Below are 16,920 nucleotides of genomic sequence, written 5' to 3'. Positions count from 1 at the left end.
TGAACTCATATTGTAAATAAAAAAAATCCAACTCTTTACGAAAATTGAATGAATGATGTTTATTTTAAAATGTGTTTGTTATGAAGTTTGTATAAGACAAAAAAAAAAAAACTAGTATTCCTACAATGTACTGTTAATTCTGCAGCAAAGTACTATTGATTCCGCAGCACTGGTTCGATTAGCATTACTATTTCATCAACTCCGCAGCAAAGTACTGTTAATTCCGCAGTACTGTTTCGTGTACTTTGTATCAAATAGTGTTCGATCCGCAATGCTAATATTTTACTATAAATTCACTTTAGTATGCGTATGATTTCATCTAATTTTCACCCTTTCTTTCACTCATTTTTCTGGACACCATCAAATTTTCACTCATAATAGTTCCAAACCATGGAGCGCTGAGGAGATCATACGTCTAACATGTGCGTATATTACTGTGTACGAGAGCATCAGTGTGAATGATCCAAGTTTTTCAACCCGTTTAACTTATACCTACAACATTGATCCTCAAATCGTTGCAGGAAACTATCGTAACATCGTTGTTGTCACAGCTAAATGGTATGTAGTAAAAACATAAATTTTGTTATTCAATGATCTTTACAACAAAATTGATGATGAAGGGCTCAATGAAGACAGACGAGGAAGTGATATTGGAGTCGGTGAAAGAGGAATACAAATCCATTAGCGATGGGTCGGAATTCGAGTATGAAGCCCCTTTGAATCTTATAAAATATCTTGCGTACTTTTAATGTTTTTGTAGTACGATATTTTGATGTAGTTGGTTTTTATTAGGTTATTTAGATGTATTTGGTTACTTTAAGGTTATTTATATGTACTGTCTTGTATAAGGTTATTTTTATATAATTGGTTTTTATTAGGTTGTTTTCATCGTCTGCGTAATACATGGAAACAGATACAAACACTTTGTTCCAGAAACTACAAACACTATAAATACATGGAAACAGATGAGACAACCCTTACAAATAATAAGATAAAGAAGTAGCAAACATTACGCATAAAATATTACAGTGTACATGAAATACTAGTTTTTTTTCACTACATTCCAAAAGTCATCATATTCAAACTCACTTTCATCACGCTCCATCATGTAATGCTCTTTAACAACTTGTAAAATTTCTTCATCGTCTGCGCAAAAAAGTGGCATATCTTTAATATAATTATATCATCGATTGAACCATATGACTTTTTCCTTTAATTCCATCCACTTAGTTAGGGATGAGTATCGGAACCGGATACCCGCTTTTGGAACCGGAACCGCCTCGGAACTGCCTTAAGTGGTTTCGGTTCCAATTCTCATTTTTTTGGAACTGCTACCTGATGGGTACCCGCCGAAACCGGTTTATATATATATATATATATATATATATATATATATATATATATATATATATATATATATATATTAATAACGTCTACAAAATGCAACGGCTATAAAGTGAAAGTAACTGAGTCAATGTTTCACCTAGTCCTTAGGTCAATTACCTTCGTGTACCACTATTCCTGTTTATCAGGAGTTAAATTAGGTTTCAGTTTTGTCTTCTGTGTATAAATTCTTGTATATGTTTAGTTTTCAATACACAATTTACAATTCAAGTCTTTCAAACTATTATGGTATCAGAGCAGTAAGATACCCATTTTTTTTCTTTCGATCTTCATCAATGGCTGCTACCACTCAACAGCACCTTGCCGCTGCACATCTTGCATCTACGAGCCTAAACTTTCAAATTCCCCCAATCAGCATCAAATTAGATAGAGACAACTACCCCTTGTGGCGCACAAACATCATTTCGGCTCTTGAATGCTTCGATTTGGATTCATTCATCCTCAATCCGGCATCGCCACCAGCAACAATTCCACCACCTGTTGCTGAAGCTGTTGCAGATGCTGATGTTGGTGACCTAATTCAGAATATTACCCCAATTCCCAACCCAAACTTCACTACCTGGAAGAAGAGAGATCGTTTTGTCCTTCTTTGGTTGAAATCTACCCTTTCTGATCGGACTCTTGCCACTGTTGCCCGCTGTTCCTCCTCTCAACAGGCATGGCAAGTACTAGAACGCACGTTTCAAGCACAAAATCGCGCTCATCGCATGGCCCAACGACTTCAGCTACAGACCATCACCAAAGGTTCACTTTCTATGCTTGATTATCTTAACCGCAAGCGCCAAATTGCAGATTCCATGGCTGCCAATCTTACCCCTATCTCCGACGATGATCTGATCGAGTATATCCTTCAAGGTCTTGATTTATCTTACAGCCCGTTTGCCTCTGCATTCCTTATGCATTCACAGAACACCTCTGTGGATGATCTCGTGGGCTTACTCCTTCAAGAGGAAGCCCGAATAGATCAAGATGTGGCCCGCCAAGCTGCTACCCAATTACCCACGCCCTCAATCCCTACACCTTCTTCACCCTTTCCTTCTGCTCAACAGGTGTCACGCACGTCTCCCAAAAATCACACCTCCACCAACTATTCAGTTCACAATTCTCACTCCAGCACCTCTGAAAATCGTCGTCGTCGTCTCCACTGTCAATTGGGCAACAAACCCGGTCATGAAGCTATCAATTGTTGGCAACGGGGCAATCAAACTGATTACCCCTCCAAGCGCCCACCTCCGCGTGATCACTCACGCTCACCTGCACCTCGTCAAGCCAACATTGCAAACTATCACAGTCCATCCACTGTTGTGGATCCTTCCTGGTACTTTGATACAAGAGCCACGGACCATGTTACCCCTGACTTAAACAAGCTCCAAATCAGTGAACGCTACACCGGAGATGATAAACTTCAAGTTGGTAATGGTAAACAGCTTCTTATTACTCATTTTGGCTCAACTTCATTATCTTCTTTGCATTTACCAAAAGTATTTGTTGTTCCTCGACTCACTAAAACTCTTTTAAGTGTTTCTCAGCTTACCCAAGCTAACAATGTTTTCATGGAGTTTTGGCCTAATCATTGTGTGGTTAAGACTTTACAGGGCACTCCAATTCTCAAGGGCCACGTTGAAAATGGATTGTATCGCTTGCAACCTCCTTCTCCTACACCTACCTCCACCATGGCTTTCTCGTGTGTGCGCACTTCCATGACCGGCTGGCACAACCGTCTTGCTCACCCACATGAAGCCATTCTTCACTGCCTTGTGTCCACATTTCATCTTCCAATTTCTACAAATAAATTATTGTCATTTTGTGAACCATGCCAATTAGGCAAAAGTCACAAACTTCCATTTCAATCTTCTCATATTTCCTGTTCCAAACCTTTTGAGCTTATGTATTCAGATGTTTGGGGCCCATCCCCGTTATTATCCATTAATGGAAATCGCTATTTTGTGTTATTTATTGATGACTTTACAAAATTTGTGTGGATCTATTTTCTTCAAACCAAATCTCAAGTCTTGCAAACCTTTATTCATTTTCGTACAATGATAAAAACTCAATTTGGATGTGAAATACAAAGCTTCCAATCAGACTGGGGAGGTGAATACCGGAATGTTTCTTCTTATCTCGTTGCCTCTGGCATTAATCACCGTATTGCATACCCATATACTCCCGAACAAAACGGGTTTGTTGAGCGTAGAAATCGAATTATCATTGAAAAAGGCTTGTCGTTACTTGCTCACTCCTCCCTACCCCATGACTACTGGGAACACGCTTTCAAAACAGCCACTTATGTTCACAATCGTACCATCACACACACTCTCAATTACCATTCACCCTATTCTACTCTTTATAAAAAGGAACCTGATTATGGTTTCTTACGAACCTTTGGCTGTCTTTGTTACCCATTTCTCCGTCCCTACCACTCCCATAAATTGGATTTTCGATCTCTACCGTGTGTATTCTTAGGGTACAGCACCTCTCACAAAGGTTACTTATGCCTTCATCGCCCCACCTCCAGACTCTACATTTCTCGACATGTTATATTCAATGAAGAAGTGTTCCCGTTTGCTACTAACCCGTCCCATACCGAATCATCTCCTTCCACTGTATCTCCCACTTCACCTACCTCCCCTAATCTTTTACAACAAGCAAGCCTCTCTGTACTTCCACCTACTCCTCCCTCCCCCCCTCTTATCTCTCAGTCAAAACCACCATCAACTGTTACCCCTGCTGATTCAAATCCTCCAATCTCCTCTCCACTCACATCATCTCCCTCTTCCTGTCCATCTCATAGACGCCCTACTCACAGTTCCCAAGCCAAACAACACCCCCCACACATCTTTCGCCCTGTTGCAAACAACAAACACAATATGATAACTCGTGCTCGCACCAACTCTCTCAAACCTAAAACTTTTCTCACAAATACAGTCTCTCCTCCCACCTCGGAACCAAGAAACATCCCTCAAGCCCTCAATAATCCTTTTGGTTAAATGCAATGAAAAATGAATTTGGCGCTTTAATGTGTAATAACACCTGGACACTTGTGTCACATCCATCTAATGCTAACATTGTGGGTTGTAAGTGGATTTGCAGGGTCAAAAGGCATTCGGATGGCACTATTGAACGCTACAAGGCTAGACTCGTGGCTAAAGGTTTCAGTCAAGAAGAAGGCATTGATTTCTTTGAAACCTTTAGTCCCGTAATCAAACCAACTACCATCCGCTTGGTTCTTTCCATTGCTCTATCTAATGGTTGGACGATTCGACAATTAGATATCAACAATGCATTCCTCAATGGAGTCTTAACTGAGGAAGTCTACATGGAACAACCACAAGGTTTTATAAGTCAGTCTAACCCTCATGCAGTTTGTAAACTTCATAAAGCTATATACGGGCTCAAACAAGCCCCGAGAGCTTAGTTCAACCAACTCAAACATCACCTGGTTCATCATGGTTTTCGCGCCTGCCACTCTGACACATCATTATTTGTGCACAAGTCCCCTGTTGCTATCATCTATGTGTTGGTTTACGTTGATGATCTAATCATCACCGGAACCAATCCTGATATCGTCCACTAAATCATACAAAATCTCAATCATACGTTTTCACTAAAAGATCTTGGTAATCTCACATATTTTCTTGGTGTTCAGATCACCAAATCAACACAGGGGCTTCAACTATCACAACAAAAGTATATTAGTGATATTCTTCTTCACACCAAGATGACAGATGCCAAACCAGTCACAACTCCAGTAGATCCATCCGTGCCTCTCACGCAAACTGGTGACCCATTCTCTGACCCACGATTATACAGACAAACAGTTGGTTCTTTACAGTATGCTACTATCACTCGCCCAGATATTGCATTCGCTGTCAATCGTGTCTGTCAATTCATGCATGCTCCTACCACACTTCATTGGCAAGCCGTTAAACGCATCCTCCGCTATCTGAATGGCACAATACAACATTGCCTTCACTTTCAATCACACAAGGTGTCTTCTCTTCTGGCTTATTCTGACTCCGGTTGGATCTCTGACAAAGACGATAGTCGTTCTCAATATGGCTTTGCAATTTTTCATGGTCCTAACTTGATTAGCTGGACATCTCGCAAGCAAAGGGTTGTTGCTCGCTCCAGTACAGAGGCGGAATATCGCTCTCTAGCCTACACTACTGCGGAATTACTATGGATACAACACTTACTACGAGATCTTCATATCAAACTTCCACAGTCTCCCATTATTTTTTGTGACAATGTCGGTGCCACATTCATGTGTAAAAACCCAATCATCAGCTCAAGATCCAAGCATATAGCTCTTGATTACCACTTTGTTAGAGAACAAGATGATAGTTAATCCCTTCGTATTAGTCACATTTCATCCCGTGATCAGCTTGCCGATATATTCACCAAACCACTTAGCAAGGATCGCATTGCCACACTTCGCACCAAGCTTCAAGTTCAACACCCACTTGAGCTTGCAGGGGGGTAATAACGTCTACAAAATGCAACGGCTATAAAGTGAAAGTAACTGAGTCAATGTTTCACCTAGTCCTTAGGTCAATTACCTTCGTGTACCACTATTCCTGTTTATCAGGAGTTAAATTAGGTTTCAGTTTTGTCTTCTGTGTATAAATTCTTGTATATGTTTAGTTTTCAATACACAATTTACAATTCAAGTCTTTCAAACTATTATTTATTTATTTATTTATATATATATATATATATATATATATATATATATATATATATATATATATATATATATATATATATATATATATATACTAGCCGTTTACCCGCGCCAAGTGACAGGTGCAAATAATTTGTTTTAGCAATTCGTTTCTTTCCGGCGAATGATGATTAGTTTCAATTCAACGATTATTTGCATTAGGAAACATGTTATACTAATAATAAGTGATAATGTGTTAGCAACTATCACAAAACATTAGTTTCAATTTAGCGATTCGTTTTTTTTCCGACGGACAATGTATTCGTGGCTTCAATTTTATGATGACTCATCGCTTAAAAATTCTCCGGAATAATTTTTTATTATCTTATAAGTTTGATAATATACTTTCACCTTTCAAATAATATATTAAATCTTTGTTACTTGTTTATTAAAAAGCTAACTTCAACAATTTACATACGATAACATTATACTTCCAATTTTTGAAATATATTCTATTATTTGGATAGTTAATTTGAAAAAAAGTATACTAATAGTAAAATGTATTTTGTTGAAGTGTGTGATCCATTAAAATGTGATGATATACTATTTTAATGGGCAAATTGAAAGCAAATAAAAATATTATAATAAAAAATAAAAACGCATATTAAGCATTAAATAAATCATTTGTTTTTCCAATCTATTTTCAATCTATAAAATTCACTTTTTATTTTAAATTTCCAATAACATTAATATTAAAAGCATACCCATGCATATTATATGATGATATAGTTTTAAATATCCATGGTATTCATTTTAGTTTAGTTTTCTAAATAAAGAATTCTTTAAAATGACAGATAAAAAATTTTTATGACACACTAAATTGTTGGAATCGTTTGTTACTCGATTAAACATAAACATTAGGAACCATGTAATTATGAGCGACGAATACAATACATAACCTTTTAAATAAGGTTTAAATATGCTAAATAATAAAAATGAAATATAAACAAAAACATTTGAGCCTCTAGGATGCACCACAAAATAAATTCAAAATAACATTGTTCTATGGTTTTTTTGCAAACCCATCAACTTTAAATGTACCAAAGGATGTTGTTTTGATAGTTGTTAGTGGGGGTTTCTATTAAAATTTGCAATATCAACAAAGTTTTATCAAAATGAGAGAATTCATACAATAAAAAAAAAGATGGGTGTTTCGCAAAAATAACTTGAAAAAAAAAAAATGAACATCACATATCAAAATAATCAACAAAAATGCAGGTAAGATTATGGTGAATTTTTCTCTATGACAACTGATGAATTTTACATCGGGAAAATAAAAACTTGTATACCAATCTCGCAAATGTAAGTCATTTTATTTTCACATCTTCATTTGTTCAAGGTCTAATTAAAAAAATACTCGAAAATCACTAATAAATAAATCAATTTTTTTTAAATCACTCCAAACAACTTAGAATAGCCACTTGCATATTTAAGATTTCATCCACAGAATCATTTATAAAGTTTATTAGCATCTTTTGTTTAAAAAGAAATGTATTAATTTCAAAAATTACACTCTCAAGTAACAATAATTTGCATGTTGGTTTGAAATTAAGTAAGAAAAATATATTGTAAAATAGAACAAAAAAGTAGAGAAGTGCGTTAGTATTTTCCAATTTTCTGAAAAGTTCAAACTATTTCTAACACCTGATGACGAAATCATATTTTCTTCATAATCCCGTTTGACAATGAAGACTAAGTTTCCTTAAAATGTATCCAACAAAACATAAAAACATGCCTAAGTTCATAAAAATAAACAAAGGAAACAAAAAACAGTTCTTGACAAAAAGAAAAAAGTAGGATGTTATTTTTTAAGAAAAATTCAGTTATTTCCTAAAAATGAGTTCTTTCCGAATCAAATAACAAATAGAGAAAGAGAAATCAACCATTATGCCAAAAAGAAAAGAAAACCAAGTAGAATGTGATTTCACAGAACTGAAAATTAGCGTACTTAAATGTTAGCAATGTTGGAGCATGGATGGGCATAAAAAGAAGACTTCACCTTAAATAAACACAAAAACATGTATAATATGATCTCAACCATGTATCCTTTCTTAAACCATTCGTTCTCAACCACTTCAACAATTTTCTGTGAAAGAAAAACTAAAATATGGGTTAATATTTTTAGTTAATAAATAACAAATGACTATATGAACTTACTGTCATAGGATTAGGATCTAATATCCTTTTGATTAGCTTGTTTAACATCTTCTTATTCAAATCAATGGTTTAGCTAGGCTCAAACTTGAAGCTGAATTAGGAAACATAACACATCACACATAAACTCCACCCTTTTTGAACAACAGTTTAGTCACACATCTCCTAATAAATGTTTAAAATGATGTCGAAGATTTGTGGAGACATGTAATTGGCTATCCAGATGTTGATTTGTGAGAAAAGTATACCTAAACGGATCTAAGTCATGAGAGGTCACTATAATTGTACAACTGAACCACAAATCATGAAAATCCAAACTAAAGCCCAATGAATAATTTTGGTACCCAAACTTCCAGATGAAACATGCTCCCATAAAGAAATGGAATTACAATTATATGAAGGCATTATTGGTTTGGAGTTGCAATGTATTCTTTTATCTTTGAAAAAAGATGTACATTAATAAGAAAAGGAGCACAAAACTAATTAAAATCAAGGGCGAAATGGTTAGGATACACACAACTCGAGGTATAGGATCTAGAAAACCTCTAATGATTTTCGATAGATTAAAATTACAATCGTTAGAATATTTACCTCCTTCTTTGAGAAGGATTTCTTCGAATCCTTGTGAATCTGTTTTTCGTGAAATAGATTCCTCTTTCTTCTTGATCAATCTCTCAGTACACATCCATCAGGTGTTTCTGTTTAGAGAAAAACGAAGAGAAGGGAAAAGGCAGCCACAACCAAAACCCTAAAACAATGATTAAGAGATAAAATAAGAAAAATTAGGTGGTTAAACTTTAAGGTTCAGAAGGGATACTACTGGAAAGAAGGTAGCATCTGGTAGTTGTTCAATGGTGGTGAATGTTGGTGACGATGGTGTGATTTCAAAATCTACTAAATGGGTGATGTTGAGAATCGAACATTTCTTCGGGTGGTGCTAAAAATCGAAGATGGTGGTCATTGGTATCTAAATTTCAATCCAGTTCCATGAAATAAGCACACACACACACACACATATACAGTGTTAGAAAGAGATAGTGGTGAATGAAGCCCTAAATAATGTCGCACAACCTTAAATCGTTAAAGAAAACTCGATAATCAACCTGAAATTGTGAAGAAAAACAATGAAATCATGAATTTGTGAAGAAAAAACTTACCTAGCTTGCACGAGATACCGGCGGAGGAGGAAAATGTGGATACAAGAACCATAAATGGAATTGGAGGGATATGAATTAGGGCTCTTATTAGAGAGTTCGAGAGAAGAGATGGCGAAGGGTTCTTCCACAAGCAATGTCTATTAATCAACTGAGATAAGAGATGATATATAGAGAGATGGAAGAGAGCAATTAGAGAGACATAAGGGATTTGGTAGAAACGATGACTGATGGTATCTTAATGAAATTAGGAGTTTCCACGTTTCGATATAGGGAGAATGTATTACCGTCAGTTACAATCAAAGGAGCATGTGCATATGTTTTCATTATGCTTAAGAGGATTGTACATGATGTTATAATAGGTATACCTCTTAATTTTCAAGAAATAGGCAATATCCTTAATAATATAGTAAAGATTAGTATTTCATATAGATATGTGTGTGTTACTTAGACCGGTTTAGAATATATTGTCCGATTATGTCCCTCTTTGGTCCGAATTGATTCGATTTGGATATAACTAAGTTGCGATTTTATCAACAAAAATTAACAAAGTTAATGTAACCGAGTTACCCGCTCACAGAACAAAACCGCCGGTTCCGGGACTCGTTCCAAAAATTTAAGAACCGCTAAGAGCGGTTCCGATTCCGGTTCTAACTTTCTAGAAACCTCCGGTTCCAGTTCCGGTTCTCGCCAAATGTGGCGGGTACCCGCCTATGCTCATCCCTACACTTAGTAACAACATCTTCTTTAAGGCGGTGTTGTCTTTCTCCCATCTCATGGTTGAAAAAACCTGTTATGCAGATCCATTTATCACCTACAAGGCAATGAGGCGGAGCTATTGGTGTCACACCCTCGTTAATGTTCATCCAACATCGTGTTAGGACCATCACCTCTTTTTTCGCCCATGGACGTGTATCATCGGATGATGTCGCTGCATTTGAAGAAGTTGGTACATTAGTGACCATTTTAGAATAAAGGTCTGAGTTTATTGAAGAATGAATGATGATTTAAATAAGATAAATGACTCTGCGGATTGACAAACAGCTATGCAGACTGACAACAAGTTCTACAGACTTGCAAACAGCTCTACGGACTAACAAACAGCTCTGCGGACTGACAACAAGCTCTGTAGACTTGGAAACAACTCTGCGGACTGACAAACAGCTCTGCGGAATGACAAACAGCTCCGCGGATTAACGGATATAGATTTTCATTTAAATTGGACATGTCTTTTAATTTTGAGAAGTTGTGGAAAGTTGTGAAAATGAGTTCCTTTAATTATGTGTTAGAATTTTTTTTCTCCAACCTACCGATTTTCTTTCATAATATGCAAATAACTAATCCTAACACCTTCACGTGCATTAAGAAAGATATGTACGATCGTTTCCAATTTTGTTTTGTGGCATTGGGATGCATGGTATGTAATCCTTTATACTAAATTTTTGGTTATTTGAAGTTGTTAATCGGCTACCATTCTTATCTTTTCTTGCAGATTCGTACGTTTCTCACGTCTATGATACCAATCATATTCGTTTGTCACGTACTTCTAATTGGGACTTACATAACATCCATGTACATTGCGGTTGCTTTAGATGGAAATCACGAACCTCTACTTATAGTAGTTGCTTTAGGAACCATAAACTATAATGAGTCATGGGTATGGTTCATGAGGAGGCTGAAAGAATGTTTAGGTGACATTATGGAAGTTGGTTTTGATGGGTTTGAGCCAAAAGAACATCATATGGGCTCATGCAAACCCTAAAGCTTGGATCTAGGTTTCTCTATTGTACATGCAATTCATCCAAGACTTATGAAGTCTAGATCTAGCATACATATTTTGAAATTATCATATAAAATTAGATCCAGATGATTACCTCTTCAACAATGGCTTGAATCTTCTTGTCTTGGAGCTTAGAGTCACAAATGTCACTCCTCTAATGGCTTACAAACACCACACAAGCAAGAGGATGATATTGGAGAGAGGGAGGAATCACAATTTTAAGCTATGAACTCTTCTAGGGTTTCAAGTGGCCGAAAACTTATGCCCTAGGGGTTCTATTTATACTTGTGCTGCTAGAGTTTCAGTCAAAACCCTAATGGACAGCTTAGGCCTTAAGCAGTCCAAGGAACTTTTTGGAATAGGGACCTTATGGCCGAAATTAAGATGAACACATCCTTAATTTCATCCATGCCTAGTCCATAAGGCTTCTCATCCCAATATTCAACTATTACACATTTGACAGTTTAAGCCCCCTTTATTTAATTAATGTCTTTTAACCACATAATTAATTCTTAATTAATTATTGTCTAATATTAATTAAACTATATGATTTATCCTTTAATATATTATTCATATAATATATTACTAAACCATAATAACCTCTCTCTTCATAAATCATCCTAACAAGTTGCTTTAGTGAAGGCAACCCAAAAGGACCATGCACAACTGGGTCAAGTACATACCAAATATAGTTATGGGCTTAGACACTAATCCAACAGGTTTCATAAGCCATATGTCTGACTCTATAGACTTCGTAGTACAAAGAGTCTATCTTGATTCATATCATGGTTATTGTTGAAAAAATATAGCTTAGAAAATACGGGCTTCCACCGGAAACAATATAGTTGTGGAGCAGTTGCTATGGAAGACATGCAAAACGTATAATGTGTCTGATTTTTATGGGAGTTTGAACACCTTACAAAATGAGGTGAATGGGAATGATCTTCACTGGCTTGACAATATTGCCATTGCAAAATGGGTACGGGCATTTTTCCCTAAAGTACGTTTCAATGTGAAATTCATTGACATTCCTGATGTTGTCACTTGGATAATGACAAACAGGCATGAGTTACCAATAACAACAATCATTCAAATGGTCCATGAAATCATGCAAGGAGTGTATGGTCAACGTGCTGCATTCGGAGGTAATAATGATATGTTTTAATATAAATTATTGCATCATAATTTTTATTTGATGATGCGGTTAATTTCACAGGGGAATTTCATTGTCTTCTGACCCCTTATGAACTTAAGATGCTTCAGAAAATATTTATCAACTCTGATGGTTGTAGGGTTAGGCATATTGTTGGTGACAAATATGAAGTGAGTAAGTATTTAACCACCGAATCCGTGCAATTAGATCGTGGCATTTGTACTTGCGGGAAATGGCAAAAGTGTGGTATACCTTATCATCACGCTATAGCATCACTACAAATGCTTGAAATTGAAGAAATCCAACTTATGGTACATTATAAGTTAACTATTGCGGCATATCGAAATGCTTATCAAACTGAGATTGTGAATCCTATTCCAAACCTTATGCATTGGGAAATACAAGTTGAAAGTGTTGTAGTCTTACCTCCATGACAGTTTACTTGAATTGTAATGCATAGAGGACAACTAATATTAGTTTTTGTTTACTTTTATGTTAACCTTAGTTTTGGTCCTTTGACGTTGTTATATTTTAATAAATAACGTGTACCTTTTAATTATTAAAATTTACCTTTTAATAAACAATTGTAATATATGGATCATAATTATTGGTTAAAGACAGCTCTGCAGACTGACTAGAAGCTCTGCGGACTGACAAACACCACTGCAGACTGACAAAAAGTTCTAAGGAGTTGAAGAGTGTATAAATAGTCATAAAACATCATCTATTGTAAGGCTTGTACTCTAAGTGAATATCGTACCCTATGTTCAATAAACATCATCCATTTGAATCCAAACTCTTGGATGAAGGTCAAAACCTAATACAATACATCTCATATGTTCAACTATGAGTTGAAAACCTTAGACATCCCGTTTCAAGTTCACTATGGACTAGGATTCTCTTATTGGGCCTAATGGACCAACAAACCTTCAACTTGACTATCTTGGGCCTAGAAACCCAAATTGGGCTCTAATTAGACCCACATTCATAAACCTTAACATTTTGGGCCATGTGGACCTAGAATGGTTCATTCTATTCCTAATGGGTCAAATTGGGCCATAAGTGATTTTAAATTTACAAATGGGCCATAACCCTTTTCAATTGGACTTCATTGGGTCATGACCACTAATGAGGGACCAATGGGCTGAAAATTTTATGTTTACGTTCCAAAAATCCTAACTAAATGTTAATGGGCTCAAACTATTCCATTCCCACTCCTTGGCCCAAAGATCTCGGCCTAACATCAATTAAAAAAGGGAAATGTAGTAAGAGTTGACTTAGGAGGTGCCACCTCCATAATGTTCAACATATATCCATGCAAGGACCCCAATACTTCTAAGCAAGTCACCTCACCAACTCTCTCCCCTCTCCTCTTGATATCTCGGCAAGAACCAAACACACACACACACACACACACACTCTTTCAAACACTTCCTCAATCACTCTCAAGCATCATTCTCCTCCTTCCTCTAAGATCTCGAGAATTTGCTAGAGATTTAAGGATCTTCATCAAGTCATTCCAATTCTTGGTAAGTTATTATCAAACACAAGTATCTTCTTTCATCTTAACATGAAAAACTCCTTATTACATGGTTTTATTCCATGATCACACCTTAGAAGTTTCATAAACTCGAGATCCACAACAAAGGTGTGCTAAGACCAAAAATCTCTTCCGCTTCTTCTCCAAAAACCGAAACATCAAGCAAAGGTGAGTTCATACCCCCTATTTTCGATTTTTACTTGGTTTTTTTTTTTGGCGGGGGGGGGGGGGGGGGGGGGAATACAAGTCTTATGTGTAGATTTATGCATATATACATGATTATGTGTGTTTTCTTGAACCATTTGGTGATTTTGTGTTGTTTACTTCATAAAACTAAAAATATGCTAAGAACATGAAGTTTGTCCCTTGGATCTTCATAAAAACCTTGAGAAAAATTTGTTTTATCACATATAATACATGTAAACTAGTAGATCTGAGATTTATACACATTAAATATCAAAAATGAGTGTTGTGTTCTAAGATCTATAAATTAAACTCATAAAACATCCCTTGACAGAAAAGTTTTGGTACAATCTCCGACTGTTTTAACCCCCTTAATGATAGTATTTTTCAAAACTATTTTACATGCAAAAAGTTCAGGTTTATACCTTTAAAATGACTAGTCTCACGTTTTCATACGATTTTTATAAAATTTTTGGCGAATTTTACAAAACTGCCTATCAAATTTGAAATAATTTCCGACCAGCCTGTGAAGGTGAACAATTTCACACTTGTTAGAAGCCATTAAAAATTATGAGAAAATTTTGAACAAAATAGACAAAATTTCCAAAATTCCAGAATTTATAGATCAAAATTTCGACTTACGATGATTTTTCTACAAATTTTCCAAAAACTAGGTCGGAAAAGCCAAAAACCAGAAAAATGTGTATTTCCACAAAAATCAAGCCAAAAATGGTATTTTTGACAAAAATGAGTTTAAAATGTTATTTTACCACAAACTAGTCATCAACACAAGTTTTGAACAAAATGGAGACTAAAGTGTTATTCTTACAAAATTGGGCCTTAACTATAAATTTTTGGCTTATTGGGCCAAGAACGTCATTTTACAAAAAGTGGGCTTTTATGCTATTTTAGTGAATAGTTGAACCAAAACCAACGATAAACTAACAAACGAATTAATTTGATCATTTTCTAGGTTATTGGGCCTTAGTGGCCCATTTTTATGTGTGATAGGTCCTGTATACTATTTATATGTTTATTGGGCCTCAATGCCCCCATTAACATGTGCGACGGACCTTGGATACTATTTGTGTGCTATTTGGGCCTGTGAATATCTTACATGTGAAATGGGCCATAGCTGTCCTTTCATATATATATATATATATATATATATATATATATATATATATATATATATATATATATATATTCGGGCCCATGTTATATAATTTCATTCTAATTTGGGCCTTTAAATGACTTACATGTTTAGCAATGCCTTAATGGTTCACTTACATGGTTCATTGGGCCTGGAATGAGATTATACCTTTCTTCGCGTAAATTCGATTAAGGATCTAGTGAGTTTTGTCTGTTGGTACCTATTAAGTGTACGATCGTAGCCTGTAGTTATAACCAGAGTCTCTTGGAGGGAGAGCGGGGATTTGTGTATAGATCTATATGTGGATGACACCCTACACCTGAGCTGTTCGCTATAGCTAGACTAACTCAGTCTAGGGTGACGAAAACCTTATAATCAAAAATCAAAATCGACGTCCAACAACGCCAAGACATGCGAAATTGTCATTATTTAGTATGGTTATGACGACTCACTTAGAGGAATTAACGTTATGAAGTTTACGGAAGGCCATTCACTTTTCTCTTGGATCACTCAGAAGCATTCTCGTACTGGTACTCAACCTCGGGGGTTGGTATAGCAGCTTTCTCATTGGGTTGTCTGGGAACATTCTCTTTACATGCTCTTTACATTCTCTCTACATTCTCTTTACCCTTTTAGTCAAATAAACAATAACATGCATGCATTAATACAAGATCTGACACAAACACACTAAACAATTTGCAGAAAATATAGGATTTTCTGGTGGTTTTCAGAGTTATACAAATCATTTTCACAAACATTCTTATGAACTCACCAAGATTTTTATGTTGACCGTTTTCAAAATAACCTTATTCTCAGGAAACCGTTGAAGTAGGATGAACAAAACAAACTAATGGATATTATGTTTTATTTTGTTTTATCATACTCTTACTATTTTGGCATGTAATATTCAAATACAATACTCGATGTAAACAATGAATGTTGTTATATTACATGTGTGATGATGATGATGTTATGTTTCAATTATATTCACTGTAATGATATTTCAAGATGAAGTCACGCACAAGCCCCTGGAAGTTTCTGTCATCTGGTTAGGGGGTGTGACAAATTTTTCGTAAAGAGATGCATTTTTTTTTATAATATGAGTTCATCTTCAAATTTCTATATTTGCATTCTTAGAAGTTGGTGCATTGGAGGTCATTTCTATATTTTTCAATATCGAGGTGAGTTGATACAATATTTAACCAGTATGACAATTTATACATTGATCCACAGAGGTGTACACTGATCCGCTGATAACAGTTCTGTGGATTTCCAAAAAGTTCTGTAGACTGATATTAAACGTAAGTTCATTATTTTTATTCTTTTTTGTCAAATTTTTTACATAATAATCACATAATACCTTATGTGATTAAAAAAATTAATACTAATAAAGGAAAATACAAAAAAATTAAAAAACCCAAGATCCGCAGAGGTTTTCCATTTCCTCATAGGGCTTACTCGATCCGCAGAGGTGCTCTGTGGATCCTATGGTCGGATTTCAAAATCCATTTTTTCATGGTCATTTTTTTCAAAGAACCCCTCTTTTCTGGTCATTTACCGAATTTTCTCAAGAAACTTTAGAGTAAATTACACATTTGGTACGTGCGGTTTGCTAAAATTCATACTTTTGGTACTATTATTGAATTTTTTACATAGTTGGTCTATATGGTATTTAA

This window comes from Lactuca saligna, chromosome 3 (assembly GCF_052625555.1).
Source record: "Lactuca saligna cultivar CGN05327 chromosome 3, ASM5262555v1, whole genome shotgun sequence".
NCBI lineage: Eukaryota > Viridiplantae > Streptophyta > Magnoliopsida > Asterales > Asteraceae > Lactuca > Lactuca saligna.
This window is presented reverse-complemented; position numbering follows the sequence as displayed.